General features: G+C 32.2%; 1 pseudogene; it reads left to right on the top strand.

Annotated features, from left to right (window-relative positions):
- Positions 1 to 26,206, top strand: LOC107512114 (annotated as a pseudogene).
- The last annotated feature ends 167 nt before the right edge of the window (positions 26,207 to 26,373 follow it).

Here is a 26,373-nt window from a genome sequence, read left to right as displayed (position 1 = left end):
ATGCCGGAAGAAGAAGGAAAAGGTGGGGAATGAGAAAACTACATTGGCCTTTAAGACCTAGTTAATACTAGCCTGGTTAAAGCCACTTAGTCCAAGTTCTGGGAGATAGCCTAGCCTGTGTTGCCAGGTGAGAGAAGGAATCAGTATCACGGTTAAGAGCCAAGATAGAAAAGTAAATAGAGAGACCCCTTCCCATTCAAGGAAACAAGAGACTGATCCAATATGGACCAGGAATACAAAGGAAAAATATGAAGGGGTTGAGGCATTGATAAAATAACATGTATACATTCCACAGATAGATAACTATTGGAACATTTATATGTAATTTTATAGTTTGTTCAGAAAATGAAAGTTTAAGAATTTTAAATGAAACAAGAAGACAAATTAAGTCCCCCAACACAAAATTATCACAAACTTTAAACATGATATCCAGTTAAAATAAATAAATAAGCTGCTCCAATTTGTTCAAAAATAAACAAATAAACAAACAAACAGTGTGATACCTTCTCTTTTTAGACTCCAGATAGAAAACAAATAGACTGACCACCAGGCTTGAATGTTATTTTAAACTTTCCTTCAATGTTAGAGTTTACTGGGATACTAGGCATCTAATTAGACAGATATAATTTTTTTTTACTGAGGTATAATGTTTTCCATGAGAATCTGGTAGATGTTACAGAATGTGGTCTTCGAAAGAAAAGTATAGGGAGCCACAATAAGGTAATTGAACTGATTTGACCTTGTCTGACATAATTAGGTAATTAGGATGAGATAGCCCTCAGATCTGAAAGGTAAATTGGTTTCATTTGGTAAAACAAGCTGAAAGAGCATGCTAACAAAGGCACAGGCTTACGCAAATACTGAGGCAGGATGGAAACTGATGCATTGGAATAACTAAAAAAAATCGCTGAGACTAAAGCAGAGAAAAGTAGGGGAGCATGTCCTAAGTAGAGGTTGAGAAGTCAGTAGGATTTTCACAGATTTTGCTAAAGATTGAGTTCTCCTTTCTAAGACTTAGAAAGTGTTGAAGACTTTTAACAGCAAAGTGACTTCCTTGTGTATATATTTTGAAATGTTTCTCTGGAGAATGGGCTATGAAACACTGCATTGAAGAGTGAGAGGGAGGGTGTAGAGGTGACAAGGCATATGCTAATTCTGGGAGGCCAGTAGAAGGTCAGGCAGTAGCCACAGTCAGTTCAGGTGAAGGAAGAGAAATCTTGTGGCAGAAGAAAAATGTCCCTTACACAAAGAAAAAGACTATTTCTGCACTGACAGCTTAGTGAAAGGGATTAATTGCCAGTAGATTAAGTAGTATGAAGATAGTAAAAAATATATTGAATTTAAAATTGAACTTGTAGGTGACCTTAATAGGATTTGTTTCAAAGCAGAGTACCTCAGCTTCAGCACTACTGACATTTTGTAGGGGATAATTCTTTATTGAGGGGGGGCTGTCCTGGGCCTTTTTGGATGTTTAGCAGAATTGCTAGCCTCTTTCCACAAGATGGGAGAGTACTCTCCCTGACCCAGTTCTGACAACCAAAAATTTTTTAGACATTGTCTCATGCTTGGTGGGAAAAGAGAGATGTTTGGGAAAGGGTACATCAACCTAGTATAAACTTATTGTTTAAGTAGAATAAATGATGAGAGGGTGAATGTAAGACTATATTAGAGAGTGAGAAATTATAGAGAGCCAGTGATGGCAACATTTTCCAGAATTTGGTAGGGAAGGAAAATAGAGAGAATGGGAAATGGGAATGGGAAACAGATAAATCAAGAGTTTTGTTTGTGTATTTTAAGATATAAGGAACATCATCATAAGTAAATGCTAGCGAGAAAAAGCAATACAAAAAAGTGATTGAATATAAAACGAAAAAATAATATGAGATTTGGAAAAAGGTTTTAGAGAATGGACTAAACAACATTGCTGGCAAAGAGTGCTTTTGAAAAAATAGCCTGTTTTTAATTCTTCGAGGAACACCATCCTATTTTTTATAATGACTGTACTGATTTGCATTGCCACTAATTGTGGATCAGGGTTCTCCTTTGTCCACATTTTTGCCAACACTTGAAATCTTTTGTTTTTAATAATAGCCATTCTAACAGATGTGTGGTGATATCTCATTGTGGTTTTGATTTACATTTCCCTGATGATCAGTGAGGTTAAGCAACTTTTCATATTCTCGTTGGCCAATTTGTATGTCTTCTTTGGAGTAATGTCTGTTCACGTTCTTTGTGTAATTTTTAATCATGTATTTTTTGTTTGTTTTTGCTATTGGGTTGTATAAATTCTTTATATTTTTTTAATATTAATCCCTTATTATATATATGGCCTAAAATATTTTCTCTCATACTGTAAGCTACCTTTTCATTTTATTGATGTTTTCCTTTGCTGTACAGAAGTTTTTACTTAATGCAGTCCCACTTGTCTATTTTTGCTTTTATCATCTGGGCTTGCTAAAACCTATATGAGCTTTACCTATGTTTTCATTTAAAATTTTTATGATTTCAGGTCTTCTATTGAAGTCTGTAATCTATGTTGTGTATGATGTAAAATAAGGAACTGTTTTAAATTTTTTGCATGTGAATATCCAGCTTTAAATTCGCCACAAGGATGGATCTTATGTTAAGTGTTTTTACCACATACAGGAAATAATAGCAATAGTTATAATAAAGGGGATGGGAATGAACTTTGGAAGGTGATGAATATATTTACATCCTTGATGGTGGTAATGGTTTCATGACTGTATGCTTATCCTCAAAATTACTTGGTTATATACATTAAATATGTACAGTTTTCTACATGTCAATTATACCTCAATAAAATGTTTTTTTTAAAAAAAGAAAGAGAAAGAAAGAAAGAAAGAAAGAAAAAAGAAAGAAAGAAAGAAAGAAAGAAAGAAAGAAAGAAAGAAAGAAGAAAGAAAGAAAGAAAAAGGAAGGAAGGAAGGAAGGAAGGAAGGAAGGAAGGAAGAAAGAAAGAAAGAAAGAAAGAAAGAAAGAAAGAAAGAAAGAAAGAAAGAAAGAAAGAAAGAAAGAAAGAAAGAAAGATAGAAAGACCCACTTTATAGTACCACAAAGGAAAAGCAGGAAAGAATGAGAACAAATATAAGTAGATTGTGGACTGGGCAGGAGAAGTTGAAACAGCTCTCTTCTGATAGCTTCTCTTACTGAGGGAAGTAGGATATATCACAGTCTATTGAGAGAAGTAGATGTGATCGGGATATAGTGCAAAAGTTCTGCAATAACATTGTGAGAGAGACAAAGTGAGTTAAGCAGGTTAATAAGTAGAATTGATGAGCAGAATTAAAGGACAATTCGATATTAGATATCCTGAATATGAATGATACTAATATTTGCCATTTTGTGATATTTTTCTGCCAATGCTCAGCAGACTCAGTGCAGGCAGGGAGATTTTGGGTCCCATCCAAATTTTTGGTTCCATCCAAACCTAATGGGTGTGGGCAGGCAAAGGATTCAATATTTCAGCAAGTGAGTTGTTGAAATGAGAGAACATGGATAGAAAAGAAAGACAACAGAAAGCAAAGAAAATGAGGAATGAGTTGGGTGCTTAGATTGTGTGAAAAATAGAGTGACTGACCTTAGCGACTTGGAAGAACAGGGAATCCTGGTAAGACAGGAAAATGCTCCTAGGTGATTTGGGATATGTGACATTATGAAGCCATCATAAGAATATGGAATGTGAACATCGAGGTGGGAAACTAAAGATTTAAAATAGGAGGAGTTCAAAAGCCTGAGTTGTCAAACAGTTGGAGTTATCTATGTGGATGCTAGAGTCTCTCAAGTTGGCTGCAAACATTGGGGTAGGCAGGATGAATTTGTTTCAGGAGATCCAATTTTGTAATGTGTCAGAGGTAAAACTACTAATAAATAATGGGAGGGATTTCTAACTCTGGTCTGTTTTACTGGAAGCATTTAGTTAACCTCTTTAATAGTTCTGAGAGAGAAGCTACATGTGAACTATATTAACAAATTTTGATTTTGTAAATTCAAGGGCTAAAATAATAAATTAAAAGCTTAGTGTACCTTTTCTAACCAGAATATTTAAGAGTAGTGTTATGTTTTTTAAGTTGTCTTATACAATTGAGGATATTGTTAGCCTTATTTTTAAAAACACTGAACTAGAATCTTATAATGGAGACGTTAAGGTCATGTGTTTGTACGTTACTCTTCCATTGTAGAATTGGAAAGAAGAAGCTACACAAAATGGCAGAAATTTGTCAAACTATTGTGACTTGGTAGAGAGCAACGCACTTAGGAGAATTGCAAGTAGGTATATGTCTATATGACCCACTGTTATGCTCGAAAGTCCTCAGAAATTGTTAAATGACCAGGTAAGTCATCTAGTCTATATTTACATTTGTCCCATAAATAGCAGTGAATTGTGGTTCACTATACTGCTTCCTTACTGTTAATTTTTAAATTTGGATATTCAAATTTTCAAATTCCATATTCTGAGCATCAGAAGAAAAGAATTACAGCTGTCAGTGTCACAGAATAGTTGAGTGATACATTGATGACTGGATGAAAAACTAGAAGACTGGAAAATTTCCACTCTATGTAATAATTTTAGCTACCCACAATATCACCATATCTTAAGCTTTGGAACACTAGTGCAGTGAAGAAGTAAGTTATATTCAACTCCAATGAGCTGCTCAAAAGAACAATTTAGGAGCACAAAAATGAGTCCATCTCATGGCAAATATATTAGGTGGGTCACTGCTAGTTTCCAGGAAAGCCAATAGTACTTCTTACACCGTTAGAGATTAATAATACTTATGAGATACTTGTTTGCTACAAAATATTTTTAAAATACTAATAAAACTTCCATTTTGATAGATTATTGGGTATTTTTACCCAATATTGGTGAGCAGTGAATTAGCAATGTGAGTCTTTCCATCCCCAGAAAAAGCACATCTCTCCTGAATACCATGTCTGATCAAGAGCTCATATCACAAGTGAATGATTAAATGAGCAAATGTTTATCTAAAGGTCTGTACATGATGACTACCTCTGTGTGTCTGGTTTCAAACCATGGGCCCTGTTATATCAGCTTAGAAGTGACAGAGACTGAAACGTTGATTGATGTGATTTCCAAACTTGCTCATCATCTCCTACTGCCAACTTCTCACTACACCTGAGCACCGGAAGTTCATTCATCAATGAAAAGGGAGATGGCCAGCAGATACAATTGAGTTTGCCCCTTATAAGATATTTCTTGGATGATTGGTGAAACTTTTAAAAAATAAAAATAAGAAAAACATCCTTATAAAATATTTCCAAGTTTTTATAGTGTGACCCAGCCTTTTCCCTCCTTTCAGGTACTTTTTGTGGAGAAAACACGCATTTGGCATCCGATCCTATTTCATAGTCAAATGTCATTGGAATCTGGTACAATGAGTCCATATATTTTAAGGATGGCGAATGGACATCGATGAATGAAGACAAAATAGTTGATCATTACACTCAGGTAACCTGCATACTGCAAATATACACATCGGTTAAGTGATTATAAGCACGTGCAAAAAAAGATAGGTGACAGAACCGAGGAAAATTATTCTACCCACTTTTTGCAAACTTACACTCAACCCACTGAGTTTCTCTTATAATCTTCAGCAAAAGGAAAGTGATTCCCTTAATAGATGGCTTGGAGGAGATCTTTTCTTCTTTATACATTTGATTTTCCAGGAAGTAACAAAATCATAAAATATCAACATCCTTTATAAATTACATTTGTAAAGAACTAAAGCAATAGAATCCCCTTCTTTCTAGTTTATTTCTATTGTGATAAAATTACATATAAATAAACTATATATGTGTGTATATATGTATATACACACATATATACATATATAATAAAAATTGTCATTTTAATCACTTTTAAATTAATCTTCAGTGGCATTAACTACATTCAAATTGTTATGCAAATATCACCACCATCCATCTCCAGAACTTTTCATCTTCCCGAACTAAAACTCTGTACCTGTTAAAATAACACTCTACTTCTCCCTCTCCTTTTCCTCTAGCAACCACCACTCTACTTTCTGTCCCTATGAATTTGACTACTTTATATACATTATATAATTGGAATCATACAATACTTGTCCCTTTGTATCTGCCTTATTTTACTTAGCATAATATCCTCAATCCATGTTCATCCATGTTGTAGCAAGTGTCATAATCTTATTCCTTTTTAAGGCTAAAAGAAAATACATTTTATGTCTATACCACCTGTTGTTAACTATTCATCCATTGATAGGTAAAAGGTTGTTTCCACTTTTTGGCTATGAACATTGGTGTACAAATATCTATCTGTTCATGTTCAACCTTGTTTTTAGTTATTTCGGGTTTATACCCAGAAGTAGAATTGCTGGCTCATATAGTAATTCTATGCTTGATTATTGGTTTAACCAACATTGTTTTCACAGCAGTGGAAATCTTCCATTTTACATTTCCAACAGCAATTAAATTTCCTAATTGTTCACATCCACACTCTATTGGTCTGCTTGTGCTACCATAACAAAATACCATAGGCTGAGTGGATTAAATAATGGAAATTTCTTTTCTCACAGCTCTGTAGTCTACAAGTCTGTGAACGTCTGGAGCATAGTTAGTTTCTGTGAGAGTTCTCTTCTTGGGTCATTGATGGCCAATTCTCAGTATGTCCTCAGACCATATTTTTCCTGTGTGTGCCTGGGCAGAGAGAGAGGCATGGGGTATAGAAGATCATGTTCTGGTGCCTTTTCTTATAAGGACACTAATCCTATCATATCATGGCTCCACCCTTATGGTCTCATTTAACCTAAATTAATTCCTTAGAGACTACGTCTCAAAATAGAGCTACACTTCTGGGTTAAAGTTTCAGAATATAAATTTTGTGGGGACATAAACATTCAATACATAACACACACATTGTGGGGGTTTTTGTCAGTGTTTTTTGTTTGCTTTGTATATTATACAAAATATAAGTGCGAAGTGGAATTTCACTGTACTGTTGATTTTCATTTCTCTAATAGTTAGTGGTATTGAACACCTTTTCATGTGCTTATCAACAATTCATGTATCTTCTTTGGAGAAATATCTATTCAAGGTTTTTGCTCATTATTTAATCAGGTTGTTTGGTTTTTGTTATTGAGTTGTAAGATATCTATCCTTTATCAGGTATTTGCTGCAAATATAAATTTCTATTGCATATATTGCCTTTTTACTCTGATGATAGTATCCTATTTATGCACAAAAGTTTTAAATTTTATTGAAGTTCAATTTATCTTTTTTTCTTGGTTTTCTTTTTTTGCCTGTACTTTTGGTGTCATATCAAGAAATTATTGCCAAATTCAATACCATAAGATTTTCCCTCTACGTTTCCTTCTTAGAGTTTTATAGTTTTCACTCTTACGTTTAGGTCTTTGAGCCATTTGAGTTAAATTTTTACATTTTATTTGTTTGCATGTATATATTCGTTTCCCCAAAATTATTTGTGGTAAGACTATTCTTTCTCCATTGAATGGTCATGGCATCCTTGTTGAAAAATCACTTAACCATATATATGAGGGATTATTGCTGAGTTCTCCAGTCTATTTCATAGGTTTATACATCTATCATTATGCCAGAACCATAGTGTTTTATTACTATAGCTTTATAGTAAGGTTTGAAATCAGGAAGTGTAATACCTCCAATTTTGTTCTGCTTTTTCAAGATTGTTTGTCTATTTGGGATCCTTTGAGTCTCCATACAAATATGAGGATGTATTTTTCTATTTGTGAAAAAAAAAGTCATTGGGATTTTGATAGGGATTACATTCATTCTGTAGATTGCTTAGAATAATACTGACATCTTAAAAAATTGTCCTTAGCCCATGAACGTTGAGTGTCTTTCCCATTATTTGAGTCTTCTTTAATTTCTAATAGCTATGTTTTCTAGTTCTCAGTGTACAAATCTTTCACCTCCTTAGTTAAGTTTATTTTTAAGTGTTTCATTCTTTCTGATGTTATTTTAAATAAAACTGTTTTTCTTAATTTCTTTTGCAGATTGTTCACTGCAAATGTATACAAAAAATTAATTTTTGTGTTGATTTTATACTCTGCAGATTCACTGAATTTTTTATTAGTTCTAACAATTTTTATGGCATTGTCAAGGTTTTCTACATATAAGATCACATCATCTACGAACACAGATAATTTTACTCTTTTCTTTCCGTATTAGATGACATTTTTTCTCTTGCCTAATTGCTCTGGCTAGGATTTTCAGTAACACGTTTCAAAGAAGTGAAGAAAGCCAGCATTCTTGTTTTATTGCTGACCTAGAGGAATAATTTCATCTTTACTATTGACTACGATGTGAGCAGAAAAATTTATATATATGGCTTTTATTATGTTGTGATGTTTTCTTTTAGTACTACTTTGTTGAACATTTTTATCATGAGAGGGTGTCAAATTTTCTAAAATGCTTTTTTTTTTTTTTGCTTCAATTGATGTAATCATGTGGGGTTTTTAGTTCATCATATGTTAATGTGGAGGACTTCACTGATTGATTTTTATGTTAAACCATTCTTATTTTGAATGAATAAATCTCATTCGGTCATGGTGTATAATTCTTCTAATATGCTGCTGAACTCATTTTTGTAGTAGTTCGTTGAGTGGTTTTGCATCTCTGTTCATATGGAATATTTGTCCGTAGCTTACTTTTTTTTTTTTTTTTTGGTAATTTCTGTGTCTGCCTCCAGTGTTAGAATAATGCTTGCTTCATAGTTGACATTAAACGGTGTTTACTCACTTTGAAACTTTTAGATGACTTTAAAAATTATAGGTATTTGTTATTCTTCAAGTATTTGGTACAATTTACCAGTGAAGCCATCAGAGCGAGAGCTTTTCTTTTTCAAAAGCTTTTGATTATAGTCACATCTTAGTCACATTACATTCTTTACTATTTCCCTGTTCTCTATTTCATTTATCTTTAGTCTAATATTTACTATTTAATTTACTTGATTATTCTTTTTTTCCTTATGATTTAGCTAATTTATCAATTTTGTTGATCATTTTGAAGATCCAATTCTTGGTTTTATTGATTTTCCTTATTATTTTTCTATCCTCTATCGTGTTTATCTATGTTCTAACCTATGTTGTTTCCTTTTTTCTATGAGCTTTGGGTTTAAATTATTTTTTTCTAGTCTCTTAAGGTAAAACTTTAGATTACAGCTTTGAGATTTTATTTTTAATATAATCATGTACAGCTATAAACTTCTCTCTCAGGACGGTTTTTGCTGCTTTCCCCTAGATATTAGTATGTTGCATTTTTATTTTTCTGTCTTAAGATATTTTCTAATTTCCCTTGTTTCTTTTTACCCATTTTTTTAAAGAATGTGCTTTTAAATATCTACATATTTGCAAATTTTCCAATTTTCTTTTAGTTTTTGGTTTCTAGTTTTATTCCATTGTGATAGGAAAAGATACTTTGTTATATTTCAAACTTTAAATGTATTAAGACTTGTTTTGTAGCCTAACATATAGTTCATCCTGGAGACTATTTTTACATATCTACTTGAAGAAAAAGTATATTCCATTGGTATTGGCTAGAGTTCTGTGTATGTATTACTTTTGTTGTTTTAGAAATTGTTTTCTATATTTCTTATAGCTTTATTGTCTCTTGTTTTTTTCATTGCTGCCTTTTTGGTTTAGCAGACTTTTTGTAGTGGCACAGATTGATTCCCTCTCATTTCCTTTTGTGTGTATAGTATAGATATTTTCTTTTTTGCTACAATGGAGATTATATGTAACATTCTAAAATTATAATCTATTTTAAGACAATAGCTTCACTTGCATTAAAAAAAATTCATTCATCGCTCCAATGGTTCACTTCATGTAATTGTTACAAATTTTTTCTTTATATATTGCACACTTATTAAAATAAATTCATTATTTTTAGGCATTTGTCTTTTAAATCTTATAAAAATATAAAGAATGACACTTCAAAAAAATTATAGCAATAGTGGTATTATATTTGCTCATGTACTTAACTAGAGATCATTATATATTCATATGGCTTCATGTTACTTCAATTGAAGAAATTCCTTCGGAATTTTTTGTGGGACAGATTTGGTATAATGAGTTACCTCTGATTTCATTTTTCTGAGAATATCTTAATTTATTCCTAAGTTTTGAAGGACAATTTTGCCAGACAAGTGATTTTTGCCTGTTTTTTTCTTTCAGAACTTTAAATATATCACTTTCTATACTGCAAGTACTATTTCCTGTGCCTCAAGTTTTCTCCTGAGAAATTCTCTAGTATTCTTATTAGAGATTCCTATGCATGATGAGTCACTATTTTCAAGATTTTCTCTTAGTCTTTGGTTTTGGACAATTTGAATATAATATATCTTGGTCTTGTTTTTATTCTGCTTTCAAGATTTTCTCTTAGTCTTTGACTTTTGATAGTTTGAATATAGTATATCTTGGTTTGGGGTTTATTCTACTTAGAGATCATTGAGCTTCTTGGATTTGTAGGTTCATGTCTTTCCTCAAATTTGAGAAATTTTCTGCCACAATTTCTTCAAATAATTTATGTACTCTTTTTGTTTTACATTCTCCTTCTTGAACTTCCATAATGTATATATTGGTCTCTTGATGATGTCCTATACATCATCCCTTAGGTTCTGTTTACTTTTTTATTTTTTGTTTTTCTTTTTGTAGTCACATAGGAGGATAATTTCAAATTACCTGTCTTCAAGTTGGTTGGTGCTGTCTTCTGCCTGTTTATGTCTGCTGTCAATCATCTGTAATAATTTAAATTTTTTAAAAATTTAGTTATTGTATTTTGCAGTTCCAGAATTTCTGTTCAATTTTTATTTTGAAAATAATTTTAATACTTGTCGATATTGTGATTCTGTTCATATATCGTTTCCCTGATTTTTTTCAGTTCTTTTGTCTGTGTTTCTCTTTAGCTCTTTGAGCATATTTAAGTCAGTTGTCTTCAAGTCTTTGCATAGTAAGTCTGATATCTGTACATATTCAGGGTTGTTTTTTGAGATTTCTTTTTTCCTTTTAATGGGCCATGTTTTCCTGTTTTGTTTTGTTTTTTGTTTTTTTTTTGTATACCTTGTGATTTTTCTGTTGTTGAAAATTAGGTATTTGAATAAAAAGAGCAACTTCCCTTAGTCTTTGCAGACCAATAGGAAAGACCTTGAATAATTAACATAGCATATTGTGAGACTTGGGATCAGTACAGGGTAAAATTTTAGGTCTTCTCATTTTTTTTTTCTGAGGATGTACCTTCCCTGAGACTGTGTCTGTGATTTTTTTCAATTCACCCAAATGCACAGCTGTTTTAAATGTCTTAATTTTCCACACTATCTCATTCCTACTTCTTCTAGGCACTTTAGTTCTTCTGTAGTATTTCTTTATTCGTAATCCCTTGCCCCAAGTGTCAGAAGGTCTATAGTTACTCTTCAACACCATGAGGTAGGCCCATTGTTTCACATGGCTCTTTTTAGCCTGAGATGTGAGCTATGCTTTATTCCCCATTTGAGCTCTAAATCAGGCAAAATAGAGAACATTATTTGGGGCAGCACATAGGGAGTTTAAAACATTGCAAATAAGACCTTCTCTACTTCCTCCAGACAAAGTTAGGAAAACAAACCTAAGCCAACTTCTGCCAACCATGTTATGACATGGCAAGGAGGCAGTATGTCAAGGAAGAGTAACAGCATCATGAAACTTACCACCATTTTGATTGTGGTTTTTTCTTGATTTGGTGTTCACTTGGTTGTTATAAATCTTTGACAATTTCCCACATTTCCTGTGAAGTTATTTTACCCAGTCTCTAGTAGGTTTGTTGTTGTTGTTTTTTAATGTATCCATGCAAATATGAGGGTTTGGAACTTCCTAATCCATCATCTTTTTGACATCACTCTTCTTTCCCCAGATTTTTATTTTAAAGCATTTCAAGCCAACAAAAACTTTCAGTAAAGGTATAAGAAATACCCTTACTACTTAAATTTTCAAATTCTTAACACTTTGTCAATTTTTTTAACTCTTTATAAAAATATAAACATTTTTCTGAATGCTTTGAAAATAAGTTACAGACATCACGATACTTAATTTTTAGTATGTCAGCATGTGTCTTCTAATTACAATGACTTTGTCTTATAAAACTATAATATTATGGTAAATACCATCCCACCAGGAAGTGGCATAAATAGAAATTGAAACTGAGTCATTTTCCAGCTCATTAATTTATACTAGGCCTGTTCTCTGACAATTAAGTAAAGTTTTTATTTTTTATGTTCTGATTTTTACATAATCACTAATCAGCCTTCATCATATTATCTGACTTTCCATATAGATTTGTTAAGAAGTATAGAATGCCCAGGATCAATGATGACCACTGAGAGTGCATATGTATGTGTATTATCTAGATACATGGGAATTTTTTCTATTTTTACGACTTCCTAGTAAGCTATGCTCAAACTATTTTAAAATACAAGTCTGTTTATTTTCAATCATTGATAACAATATTTTTATTATAACAATTTTGCAAAATATAACATTATTAATAAAGTGATCTTTTTATATTTACAGCTTATTTGGGCTACTTCTTACCTCATTGTCTATGATGTGTTATCACGCTGCAAAAAAATATCACCTCAATATTTCCATGTTTGTCACTACCGTCATGAGTATGTATCATACATCTTGGTTTCACATCCCTTTTAGAAATATATCCTTCTCAATCTAGTTTTATAAACATTATTAAAAAATCAAATGTTTTATTTCTTTAGAGTTAAAATGGCATTTAGAAATACCAAAAACATTACACACACATTTACATTTTTTCTTTACATCATATTTTCTAAATAAATCTATATATCATTAATAGAATGTTAAAATTTAGAACTATTACCACTAGTCTTGCTATGCAATATTGATTTAAATTTGTTTGAGCTAGCTTAAGCAAAGAAACAAGAATATTTACCTTAATAATGTAGAGTATTTTTAGAATTCAAGGGCAGAAATGCAAGAATGAACAGAAAAGGCCGAGTGTTCTTGTATTTAGCTTTTTGGTGTAACTATCAGTATATGTCTTTTCTTTAGAAATTAAGTGTACATATTATCAACAATGTGAGTAATAAATAGAAGAAATAATCTGATTGCTTCACAAATGGGCATGTGTACTCTTTTGTCCCTATAGTGTTTAACTGCTCTCTCCCATGTTTTATGTCGCACAATAAAAGATGTTCAATATGAACCAATGAAAATGGTTTATACTATCACCTGTACACTTGAAATAAAGTCCTTAATATTTCTATAAATTTAATATATATAGCATATTTATATAATAACTTTATGTGAGTAAATTCTGGTTTTATGTCATGATTTCAGTAGTTAATATTTGTTATAATTTTATCTATGTAATTAGTGCTGAAGAAAGTAAAATCTACCTGCATCTATAACACATCAATTGTATTAAATCTTTGAAGGGGCTTGTGGTCTGTGCTGAACTTCTAACAATATAATTTTTTAAAAAGTAGAATACATAATGCACAAAGTTGCAATAGAAAACTTTTTTGGTCAAAGATTTGGCCAAGTATCTGAGAAAATCCTTTATTGAATAAATAATAAATTTATTTTTATAAAGTAAAATTTTAGCAATTTGAATATCAAAGAGAAAATTATTTGATAGGATGTTCTCTATTATTTTTTGAATAATAGTAAGAATCAACCATAATGCAAATTATTTTCTTAGTTATATACAGGTAAGCTAGTCTTTTATGAAACTTCAAATTATCTTAGAACAGGAAATTCTCATCTACTTAGTTTCTCCTCCAACTCTTTAGATTTAGCTTTGCTGACATACTTTTATTTTTTTTAATAGTTCATGTACTTCTATAAATAGACACTAGCATGTATCAAGTTTCTTATGATACAGTGCAAGATGAAATTAGAGCACCTCCATTCACTTAAATTTTTTCTTAACATTGTTAAGAACCAACGATTTCTTTTTACATGACCATTTATGAAGTCCTTATAGGTATAAATAAAGAAAAAATATCCTATTGTAAATGGCTCTTCTGCTGCTTTGAACTTGACTGTGCACAGGTCCCAGTCTTGTCAGAACTTGACTGTCGAAGAAAGTGCAAACTGCTTCAAAATATTCTTACGACATGAGAATTGCCAGTTGTACATTCAAAAACATAACATCATCATTGTAAGTCTAGAAATCTTAAATCTATCTTAAAGATTATCATTGTTACATGTAAGTGGTTTCACAAATTGTTTTTTAAAAATGATTGCAAATGGTGATTAAATTTTATATACATTTTTCCAAACATAATTTTATTAGATCACATTTTCTCATTTTTAAGAGAAAATGGACCTGGCACAAACAATGAAGCTTATAATATGGAAAGCTGAGGTAAAGACTCTTCAGATGACTGTGAAGATAAGCTTTATAGTAAGTTTTACATCTCACTTTGTTTAATGTTGACTGTTGATCTGGGAGCCACATGTCCTTTAAATCAAGCATTTAACAATATTGCACTTCCTTATAATTTTCATCTTGATCATTTCACAGAAAAGGTCAATATTATTTGATTTTCCTTCTCTCCAGAGTGACCATGAAGACCATTAATTAAATCTACTGGAGTGAAAATTAGAATATCTATGTCTAAACTCAAGTTCCCACCCTAAAATTTAAAGACTCTAATTGGGGCAACCTAGGTAAAATATTAACATAAATGCAAACTTTTCTCTACTCCATACAAACTTTCTGGCCTCTCTTATTGCAATTCTAAAAGTAAACATTTTGTTTTCAGGTTACCAGTGTTCTCAGGTTGTTTGCTGCTCTATAACTTCCCTACCAACCTGACCTTATTTTGGCATGTAATTTCTTACTAAGTAATCTTTATTCATCCATGTGCTCACTGACACATCGAAAGGCATTAGCTGGTGATCATATTGTCCCTTACAGTATCTTATTCCATTTCTTATGTAAATCTTATCTAAAGTTTAGAATTAACTAAATGGGTTTTAATTACATGTTTTTTCCCTTAGATAACAAAAAATCCTTTCTGCAGAGCCTCTTGCAAACATAATTTCTCAATCCCTGGGATTAATGTTAATAAAAAATTTTTAATAAGTTTGTGGAAAAATAACAAATCCAGAAAAAATATTCTTTATCTTCAGGCTTGGAATGCCAGAACTCTTGTTTTTCTTTACCTGACCAGGTCACTCTGTTTCCTTTTAAAACAAGGAAAATGAATTATCTTTCTCTTTCTCTTTCTCAATCTCTCTCTCTATTTATATAAAATGCCTCCCCTCATTCTTCTTTGTACTCTTTCTTTCATTTTCAACTTAACTTTTTTTACTCCAGTTTTAAAAAAATACATGCTAATTATAACATGAGGTAGGTTTTTTTTCCTCAAGAGATTTAAAAAAAGGTCTACAGTGGTATGAAAAAGTAATAGAAGTAAAATAAGAATAGGAAAAAGAGAAGTATTACTCAAGAAAATTGAACCTATGACATAGAAGATAAATAGCTTAGGCCCTTTATTACCTGTAAATGCATGAGAAAATGAGAGTTATTGAAGAAAGAAATATGTCTAAGATTGGGACACAGTGGAGTGGAAACATCTTAAAAATATAAGACCTGGATATGTATATATAATTAGTTTAGTATATATTTTAAAAAGTATGAAAACAAAATTCCTACTTATAAAATAGGAAAAATTTTATAAATTTATGTAACTTATACAATATATATAACTGCAGGAAAAGCAATTCTAAAAGGAAATGTATAACAGTAAATGCTTATATTAACAAAAAAAGAAAAAACTCAAGTAAATAACTCAGCTTTATACCTCAAAGAACTACAAAAAGGAAAACTATGCTCAAATTTAGTAAAATAAAATAATAAATATTAGAGTGCAAATAGAGACAGAAAGGACAATAGAAAAAAAAAACACATAAAACTAAGAGCTGTTTTTTAAAAATAAACAAAATAGAAATATCTTTAGCTACACTTACCAAGAAAAAGACAGAGGACTCAAATAAATAAAATTAGAAATGAAGAGGAGATACTGTAAGTGATACCACACAAATAAAAAAGCTCAAGAGAGATTACTATAAACAATTAGAAGTCAACAAATTGCACAGCCTAGAAGAAATGAATAAATTCATCAAGATATACAACTTAAACTAAATCATGAAGAAATAGAATATCTGAACCAATAAATTACTAGTAAAAAGATTGAATCAGTAATTAAAATCTCCCAACAAACAAAAGTCCAGGACCGGATGGCATTACTGCTGAATTCTGTCAAATACTTAAAAAATTTTAATGGTGTTTCTGAAACTCTTCTAAAAATTTAAAGAGATGAGGACATTTTTAAAGTAATTTTTGAGGCCAAAACTAGACTGCTATCAACATCAAAGAAGAATAATACAATTTTAAAAAAAGCTAAAAGTCAATATCACTTATAAACACGGGCCAGAAAATCTCAACAAAATATGAGCAAACCAAATGCAACAATACATTAAAAAGTCATAAATTATGATCTAGTAAAATTTATTCCAGGGATGCCAGGATGACTCCACATCCACAAATCGGCTGATGTGATATACTATGATAACAAAATGAAGAATAAATATTACATAGTTATCTCAATTTATACAGATAAAAAAGCATTTTACAATTTAACATTTTTATGACCAAAACTCCACAAACTGGGTATAGATGGAACTTACTTCAACATTATAAAGGCCAGTTATGACAAGCCCACAGCAAGCATCATATTCACTGATGAAAAGTTGAAAGCTTTTTCTCTAAGATCAGGAGTAAGACAAGTATGGTCTCTTGCCACTTTTATTCAACGTAGCACTAGAAGTCCTAGCCAAAGTAACTAAGCAAAAAGAAAAAATATGTATATCCAAATCGGAAAGGTAGAAGTAAAACAGTTTTTATTTGAAGATGACATGATATTATATTTAAAAAAATCCAAACAACTTCACAAAAAAACTGCTGGAATTAATCATTGAATTAAGTAAAGTTGCAAGATACAAAATCAACATACAAAATTCAGTAGTGTTTATGTACACAAATAGCAAACTATCAGAAAAAAAATTAAGAAAATAATCCATTTTGATTGCAACAAAAAGAATAGATTTACCAAAAATTGAGAGATTTATGAAAGAAATTGAAGACACAAATAAATGGAAAGATATTCCATACAGATGGATTAGAAGAATTAATATTGTTAAAATGTACATTCTACCTAAAGCTATCTACAGATTCAATGCAATCCTTACAAAAATTCCATTGGCATTTTTCACAGCTAGAACAATCAATTCTAAAATTTGTATAAAACTTCACTCAGCATCATTAATCATCAGGGAAATGCTAAACAAAATCACAATGAATTATTACCTCCCACTTGATAGAATGGTTATCAACAAAAAAAACCCAAGAGATAACAAGTATTGATGAGGATGTAGAGAAAAGGGAACTTTTGTACACTGCTAGTGGGAATGTAAATTGATGTAGTCACTATGGAAAATGGTATGGATGTTCCTTAAAAAACTAAAAGTGGAAATATCGTATGATCCAACAACTACTGTTAGGTATTTATCCAAAGAAATGAAAACAGTGACTTAAAAAGATATTGGCATTATCATGTTTATTGTAACATTATTACCAATAGCCAGGACATGGAAACAACCTGTGTCTATTGACAGATAAATGAATAAAGAAAATGTGGTATATAGTACATAGTATACAGTATGTAGTATGTAGTGTATGTGTATAGTGTATATATATATATGTATTACATATATAATAGTAAAATACTATATATTTATAGTAAAATACTATTCAACCATAAAAAAGGAAATTTTACCATTTGCAACAATATGAATGGAACTTAAGAGCATTATGTTAAGTGAAATGAGTCAGAGAAAAATAAATATTATATGATATCACATGTGGAATCTAAAAATAACAAGCTCACAGATACAGAGAACACACTGGTGGTTTTTAGAGGCTATAAGGTGAAGTGAAAGTGATCAAAAGGTACAAATTTCTAGTTATAGGATGAATAAGTTCTGGGGATGAAATGTACAGCATATTGACTGTAGTTCAAAATATTATACTGTATTTTCAAAAGTTGCTAAGAAAATGGATCCTAAACTTTCTCATCAGAAGGAAAAATTAGTATAACTATAAGGTTATGGATGTTAATTAAGCTAAGTGGCAATCATTTCACAGTATATGCATATGTTAAATTATTGTATTTACCTTAGAACTAATACAATGTTATATGTTAATTATATCACAATAAAACTATGAGGGGGAGTAAAAGATAAAAGAAAAAAGATGAATTAAAATACCTTATATAAGTCAAAGAAAAAAATGTTACATAAAAAGAAAAGAATCTATCACATATCGTGTTTCTCCAAAATACTACATCGCCGAAGACAGTAAGATAATGATGGATAACTTAAAGTTTTTGGTGTACTATATGCCTGCTCATAAGATAGAGCCCACTGCATTGTTATTTAAGATAATCTCTGAGTCAAGAGATTATTTGAGGTATTTTACTATCCTATGTGTACAAATTATATAATTTTTACATTAACTGTATATTAATTATTTGATTTAAAAAGAACAATGCTAGATGACTCACACTTCCTAATTTCAAAATTTACTACAAAGCTACAGTAATTAAAACAAAGTGGCACTGGTTTAAAGATGGACTATGCCAGTGGAATAGAATAGAGACCCCAGAGATAAATTGTCATGTGGCTATACATTAATTTTAATAATACAAAGAAATGCCTTAACTATTAAATAACAGGGCATCATATAAGCAGACCACAAGGAATAGATAAAACTTTTATCACTTTACTGTATATAGCTTCTGAGATTAACGATTTCAAAATAACATTATAATTGATAAAGATTATTCACCTCCAATCTGTTTAGATGTCCTACCAAAAAAAAGTGATCAAAGAAATCTGTTAAAATCAGACTAGACTCATCTTTTTTTTTTCTTTAATAACTGACCTCATTTAACTCATTACCTCTTTTCCATGCTGATTTTATTAGCTCAATAATGATAATGAAAATTAATTAGTTTTTAATACATTTTTATGTTTCTGCCTTTAAGGACATAATCTTTTTCCACAGAGATTGTGAGTTTTTCATGATTAATATTGTATAAACATGCTTTTTCTTTCAGCTAATCCCTGCTTCTTCTATGATGAATACACTGAACTGTAAATTACAAAAGCAAGTTCTTGGATGCAGCCACCCATTAGCTCAATTCCCGTACATAGCTAGCTGTCTCCGTGACACTGAGATAGCATAACTTTTGTTATTTACACTATAATGTACTGCTGGGAAAATATTTGCTTGTTTTTTTTTACCTTACTTTGTTCCAGTAACTTCTGCTGAAGTTCATTTGGTTTAATTATACTTAAGATCCTAAATTTCACTAACCATATATGGGCTTCAGGTATTTACAACAATGCCACGCACTCCTGTCCTTATACATCCTGAAGTAACATTGTTGTAAACTTTTTTACCATTGAAGTGAAAGGTCCAGTTCAACACCTGCTTCATATCTAAATCGTGATATTTATAGTTCTTAAGCTTACATAATTCAGCAGATGGCATAATTGGGTCCCTCAACAACAACCTGTGCCAGAGGAGGTTTTTTCTCTGTTTAACTTCTTCCTCTGCTTTCCTGTGTCTCCAACCACCCTCTTTGTTTTCTCTGCATAACCTACATAACTTACTTGTTAACTGTACTTCTATTTTAAATCAATCAATAAAATAATCCACAAAGCAACAAGAATCCAGTCTCATTAACTGCAAGGTAAATATTGCTTAATTCCAAGTGGTTTAAATGTCCAATTGTTTCACCACTATATCTATACACATTTTTAAAACGGAAAATAAAACCTGTGTGTCCTTAACACAATATGTATTCAGCATTAATCAATATAGTATAGTATAGAGGATATTGTATCCCTCATTTCAAATAAAGATGTAAATATTAGTGAATCTGAATGTTAAAGAAATTGGTGAGGTGTATGGCTACACAGAGAGCCCATGACCTGGTATTTTGCTTTCAGTTTCAGGATCTTTTCTGATTTTGACTTCCTCCACTCCACCCCCTCCCCCCATAAATGGACTCTTTCTTTCTAAAAGTTTATGTGAAAGAAAATTCTCTAGATTTTTGTCATTTGCTATATCACACATAAGAATTACTTCGAGGATGAGGATTGTTTGTGTGACCTCAAATAAGCTTCATATGCTAAATATCTCCAAGAAAGTTGTGACATGAATTACAGTGCAACTTTTTGAATGCTTCCTAACATTACCTTCATGACCACGGCTTATCAGGAATGTTTGTCATTACAACAGCACACTTACTCATAGAACGAAATCTCATAGTACATTCCATGAGGGACATAAGAAGTGCCAGGCAGAGTGCCAAAATTTGACTCAGGAGCCCTAAAGCAGTCTTCCATTAAAAGCAGGTGTGGGTGTATGTGTATATGTAAGTTTATGTGTGTGTGTATACATATACTGATGGATGTCCAGAAGACCTGTGAAGCGAATGTAGTAAAGAGCACCAATAATTAAAAACAAAACAAAACAAAACAAAACAAAACAAAACAACAACAACAAAAACGATTAGGTGGTTGAGTTCTCAGTATAGAGCAAACGGGCACAAAAATGGATTCAGATTACAAGGAAACTTGAAGGAAAGGCAGAATAAATAACTTGGATTTGATGCCATGGACAAAAATATCAGACTCTAGATTCTCAAGTATAAGAGCTCTACAGTAAAATCCAGTTTCTGTGCAGATCTGTACAGAGGCACGTGTAATAGAATGATCCAAGATGTGATGACTAGCCTACATTAGGGGTCACTGTGGATTTTCAAAATGTGCTGAAGGCTTACGCACTTGGGACAGCACTGTCATGACATTTTCCCTAACGTGGAGGGGCACTACTGTCCCCTCACTGCTGAGGAAACAGAAGTCCTAGGACAGCTCTGGGATCATGTACTCTGAACCAATGAATAATAGTGGGGATATGGTATTTCTGCTACTCGAATTGGCCTGTAACTTTTGAATCTTTTCATGGGAAGAAATTGATGAAGGAACACAGAAATTTCACTAGGGTGAATCCAATCACCTCAGGTAGAAATGGAATAGAGGATTTGTCAAAAATGTGTAGTCATTGAATAAAATCTGATCATCACTGAGAAGCATGAAAATTATTTTACTTCTACAAATTTCAACTGCATTTAGGTTTCTGGCTTAAGGTTGTGGATTGTAAAAATCATTATCTCAATAGGAACTACCTGCGGATATTTAGAATTTTACCAAATGTAGAGCAAACATGAAGTTATTTATATGATATCACTTAAACAATACAACAACCTTCTGGGGGTAGAATTTATTATCATAATTCTACATTTGAGGATGCTGAGTTTCTGAAATTTGCCATGATTTCCTCATGCTCACACAACTAGAAAGATGTAGAGATCTTGCTTTAAGGGCATCATCTTCTTCCAAACTTCAGATGGAATAAAACAGTGTACCATCAGATGAAGAAATAACAAGAAGTTAAGAAAAGATTTTAAAGATGGCTATGTGTAGAGCCAGAGGGAGATAAAGAAAGCAATCAGCAGGATCGTTTCATAAATGTCTAACCAATGTACTGTATACTTGAAACTAATAATTAAAAAAAAAGATTCTCATATAGAAAACACATACATAAAATTTAGATTTAAAAAATGTTTTATTTCTCATTAATTCCAATCACTTCATAAACAAGATTATGTACTTTTTAAACAAAAATTCATATTGAGCTATTTACTATGAATTTATTGTGAATTTTTATTATTTTCTTTAAAAAAATGGGTACCTGCTGTGATATTGTATTTATAATAAGACACACATATTTGTTCTTTGCTCTGGTCCTGGCATGGAGCTCCTTAACCCTTGGAATTTCCTAAGGGATAAAGGTCTCTCTTGTTATGTTAATGAGACAACTTTTAGACAGCACCTAAAGATGAGAGTTGGCTGCCTGGAGGCCCAATCATGAGATTAGAATGTTAAAACTTTTAATCCCACCCCTTGATCTCTAGGGTGGGGGTGCGGAAGAGGTCTAGAGGTTGAATTCATCACTCTTGGTTATGAAATGAAACTTCTATAAAACCTCAAAAGGATTGGGTTTGGACAGTTTCCAGGTTAATGAGCAAATGGAGATTTGGGAAAAGCGATGCCTCACAGAGGTTATGAAAGCTCTTTGTCCTTTTTCCACACCTTTCCCTATGCAACTCTTCCATCTGGCTGTTCTTGAGTTGTGTCTTTTTATAATAAACTGGTAATCTAATAAGTAAAATGTTTCTCTGTGAGTTGCTCTAGCAAGTTAATCAAACCCAAAGAAGGGGGTCATTGGAACCTCTGATCTAGTCTGTTGGTCAGAAGCACACGTGTTAGCCCAGGTGTTAACCTGGGCTTCTGACTGTGGCTATAGTTGGAGTGAGGCAATCTTGTGGAACTAAGCCCTTAAAATATGGAATCTGTGGTATTGTCTAAATTCACTATGTCATTTCTAGGTGTGTGTGCTGTGTGTTTTATTTTTAAGTCATTGCCATTTTGTATGGTGTATCATATACTTTTAATCTAAAATCTTCTATTACTTTTATTATATGATCGTCCTTTTCTCAAATATTTTGTCCCATTTATCTATGCTTTCTCTCTTGTGATATCTCACGGATGAATCTTGACAACTTTAGTTTCCATGTATCTTGAATTTATTCATTCTTTCTAACTCTTGATCTCTTTGTAATGTATTCTGAGTTTCTCTATTAATGTTTCTTCTCATTAATTCATTCTTGACCTATTTTTGTATCCCATGTACTATGAAATCCTTCCTTCAAGTTTTTTTATTTCAACTATTTTTTTCACTTCTAGTTATCTCCAAGTAGTCATGATTTATAATTTCTTAACAATCATTTAAATTTTCATTATGTTTAGTTCCCTAAGGATATTTGCTGTGTATTGACATTGAATAGCCCTGCTTCATTTGGTAGATATTGCATTATTGCCTTTCTTTAATAATACTGGAGGGAATAATATACTCCCTACGATTATATATTGTTTGTTTAGTTAAGTCTGCAAAAATCAGACAAGGCTTTGTTCTCACTTAATTTTTTCTTGATGTGGTTGCTGGAGTTTAAAAGACATCGGCCTTGAAGGGGTTTTATGTTGTAGCTGACAGTCTCCTGCTCCCTCTCTTCTGTTCCCACACATGGACATTTCTTGTCCCCAAGATAACATCTCTGCAGCTCTAGCTCGTAAATTCTCTTCTTCCTACCTACTGAGTTCCTTTTAATTACCAAGGCCTAATGGCTGCCAGAAATTAAGTATATCTCTTGTTCTGAGTTCTTGTCTCCCCATAAACTCAACATTATAATTGACATAAAAAGAGCAATTTTAGTAATTGAAATATCATTAGAAAAAAACTGTTACTGTGAATTTGAACTCTTTCATTTCTAATCACAGTTTTAACAAAATTATAAGTGAAAAGACAACTTTTGAAACATTTTAATAAAAGAAAGATTTTAGAACAAAATTTTCTTGTTATGTATTGAAAGAAATATTTTAGAGCACGGTTTTTTTTGTTGTTGTTGTTGTTTCTGAAATTTCAGCTATAATTTGAACTCCTAAATGAATGTAAAAATGCAGTCTTCTCAATAAATTGTGCTGGAAAAACTGGTCCCTACTTTATACCACTCACAAAAATTAACTTGAAATGGATTAAAGACTTAACTATAGTACCTGAAACCATAAAATACCTAGAAGGAAACGTAGAGAAAAAGCCTCAACATTGGTCTTGCCACTGATTTTTTCGGACATGACAACTCTTTAATCACAAGCAACAAGAGATAACAAGTGTTAGTGGAGGATGCAGAGAAAAGGGAACCCTTGTGTACCGTTGGTAGAAATGTAAATTTGTACCGCCACTATGGAAAACAGTATGGAGTTCCTCAAAGAAAAAAAAAAATCTGAAACTAAAACTAAAAATAGACCTACCATATAACCCAGCAATTCCACTTCTTGGTATTTATCCAAAGAAAACAAAAATATTAACTTGAAAAGATATATGCAACTCCATGTTCATTGCAGCATTTTTTAGAATAGCCAAGTCATGGGAGAGGAGAGAGGAACCCTGTTCATTTACAAAGGAATAGATAAAGAAAATGTGGTATATTTGTATAATAGAGTACTATTTAGCCATAAAAGAAAAGACATCCTGTAACAAAAAAGGAATCTGAAAGAATTATGCTAAGTGAAAAAAGGCAAACTAGAGAAAGAGAAATACTATATGGCCTCACTTCTATGTCAAATATAAACAAACAAAACAAAACTTACAGAGAAAGAGATCAGATCTGTGGTTACCTGAGGTGTGGGATGGGCTGTGGGGGAACTGGATGAAGGTGGTCAAAAAGTACAGACTTCAAATTATAAGACAAATAAGTACTAGGGACGAAATGTACCATGTGACGACTATAGTTAACACTGCTGTATGGTGTATTTGAAAGTTGCTGGGAATGTATGTATGTCAAGTCATTATGTGGTACAGTTTAAATTCATGCAGAGCTGTACATCAATGGTATCTCAATAAAACTGGAAAAAAATATTGATCTATCATCTATTTATATGGCCTGGCATTTATAAACCCCACATATACCAGTACTTGGATATGGGCTGTTCCAAGGAAGAGTTATGGCCATAGATAGGGCAATTTTTAGAAAGAATAGAACTTCCAGCTGCTGGAGGAATATGCTTTTTGGTGCAGAAAGAAACCTGGGTAACGAATGCATTACCACGTGCATGGATGAAATCATCTTGAGCAAGCCAGATAAATTCTATTTCTAAGCATGTGGTAACCTAGTTGTAACAGGCAAGAATTTTTTTACTAGTCAGTGCATTTGTAGCCCCTTTGCTGGGAATTCTATGCCCTGATTGGGCATGTCCTGTCAATTCTATTCCTGTAGTTACTTATAGTTTTGATAGAAACATGTATTTTTGGTGTAAAGTAATTAAAAGATGCAAAACCATGTTGTTTTCTCTCTTCCAGGCTGAGTTACTTAATTCATCTTATGGTTTAGAAAATTGTCACATGAAAGGGTAATTCTCTCTACTGACCACAAGATGGCAGCATATATATATATCTGATAGTTAAACTTTAGCAGTGAAGGCAAAACTGTTAGATTGACATCCTAAAATCATTCTAAAGAGTAGCCAAAATATTTTATTTAAAAGTTTATAGAAAAAAAAATAAAAACCAGGCTCTAGGCTTTACTGGCATACGTTGCAGTCTTTTAAGTGGATGCACACAATGAAAAGATGAGAGAGCTAAGGTGATTTCATGTATCCCATATCTACCATTAAAGAGGTTTTTCCTTTCAACTTATTTGTAGAACAGCTGTTACTGACATTTACCTGATAATGTATCTGTGCCTCAGTTTCCTCATTTGCGAATGGAGATAATAATGATACCTCCCTTGTAGAGCTGCTATGAGGATTAAAGTAAGGAAAAAATACATACAAAATTAGTAACAGATCCTGGTGTATTGTGTTCGCTATTAATTTTTGTTAATCACAATTTTTAACTGAGATGCCTGCCACTATACTTCTAATCAAACTGCCATGTATTAATTGTGCACTTAGTACAAGATTCAGCATTTCACGAATATATTGCATGAGATATCATTAAAATTTTGGAACAAACTTTAGGCGTGAATAATGGTCACATTTATAAATGCAGAAACGCTTTTTGGGCGGTGGACAGACCAGAGGCAGCGCCTGGCAGAGGGCCCGCGCGGGCTCAGCTTTCCAGATCTACTGGTAGGGACCGCTGCTGAACTTGCGAGGAAGATGTTGCTTTTCTGAACCCCTCTCTTCTAGGCTCAGGTCTTGTGGTCGGCACGATCCGTGGAAATCAATGAGAACTCGCCCACCAAAAAACATGAAGAAATCCCAGGGAATTAGCAGGGAAAAAAGAAAAGACCATAGCTTGACTCCCTCTCAGAGCAAGCAGAGGGACTCAGATCATGCAACAAAAGCACAAAGCAGCTAATGAGAAGTCTATGCAGACAAGAGAAAAATGATGACTGGTTGCTTGGAAAACGTTGGTGCTACTGCCAACTAGGTGTATCATAAGCTCTCTGATCAAGATTTTGTAGAGTGAATAGTCATTACATATGTTATAACATATCTTTATAAAAACATTTTCTGCTTTCAGCCTCACTTATGTGATTTTAGAACCATTCTTCAA

This window comes from Rousettus aegyptiacus, unplaced genomic scaffold (assembly GCF_014176215.1).
Source record: "Rousettus aegyptiacus isolate mRouAeg1 unplaced genomic scaffold, mRouAeg1.p scaffold_m13_p_1, whole genome shotgun sequence".
Classification (NCBI taxonomy): domain Eukaryota; kingdom Metazoa; phylum Chordata; class Mammalia; order Chiroptera; family Pteropodidae; genus Rousettus; species Rousettus aegyptiacus.
Note: the sequence above shows the minus strand (reverse complement) of the source record. Positions and strands in the feature narration are given on the sequence as shown.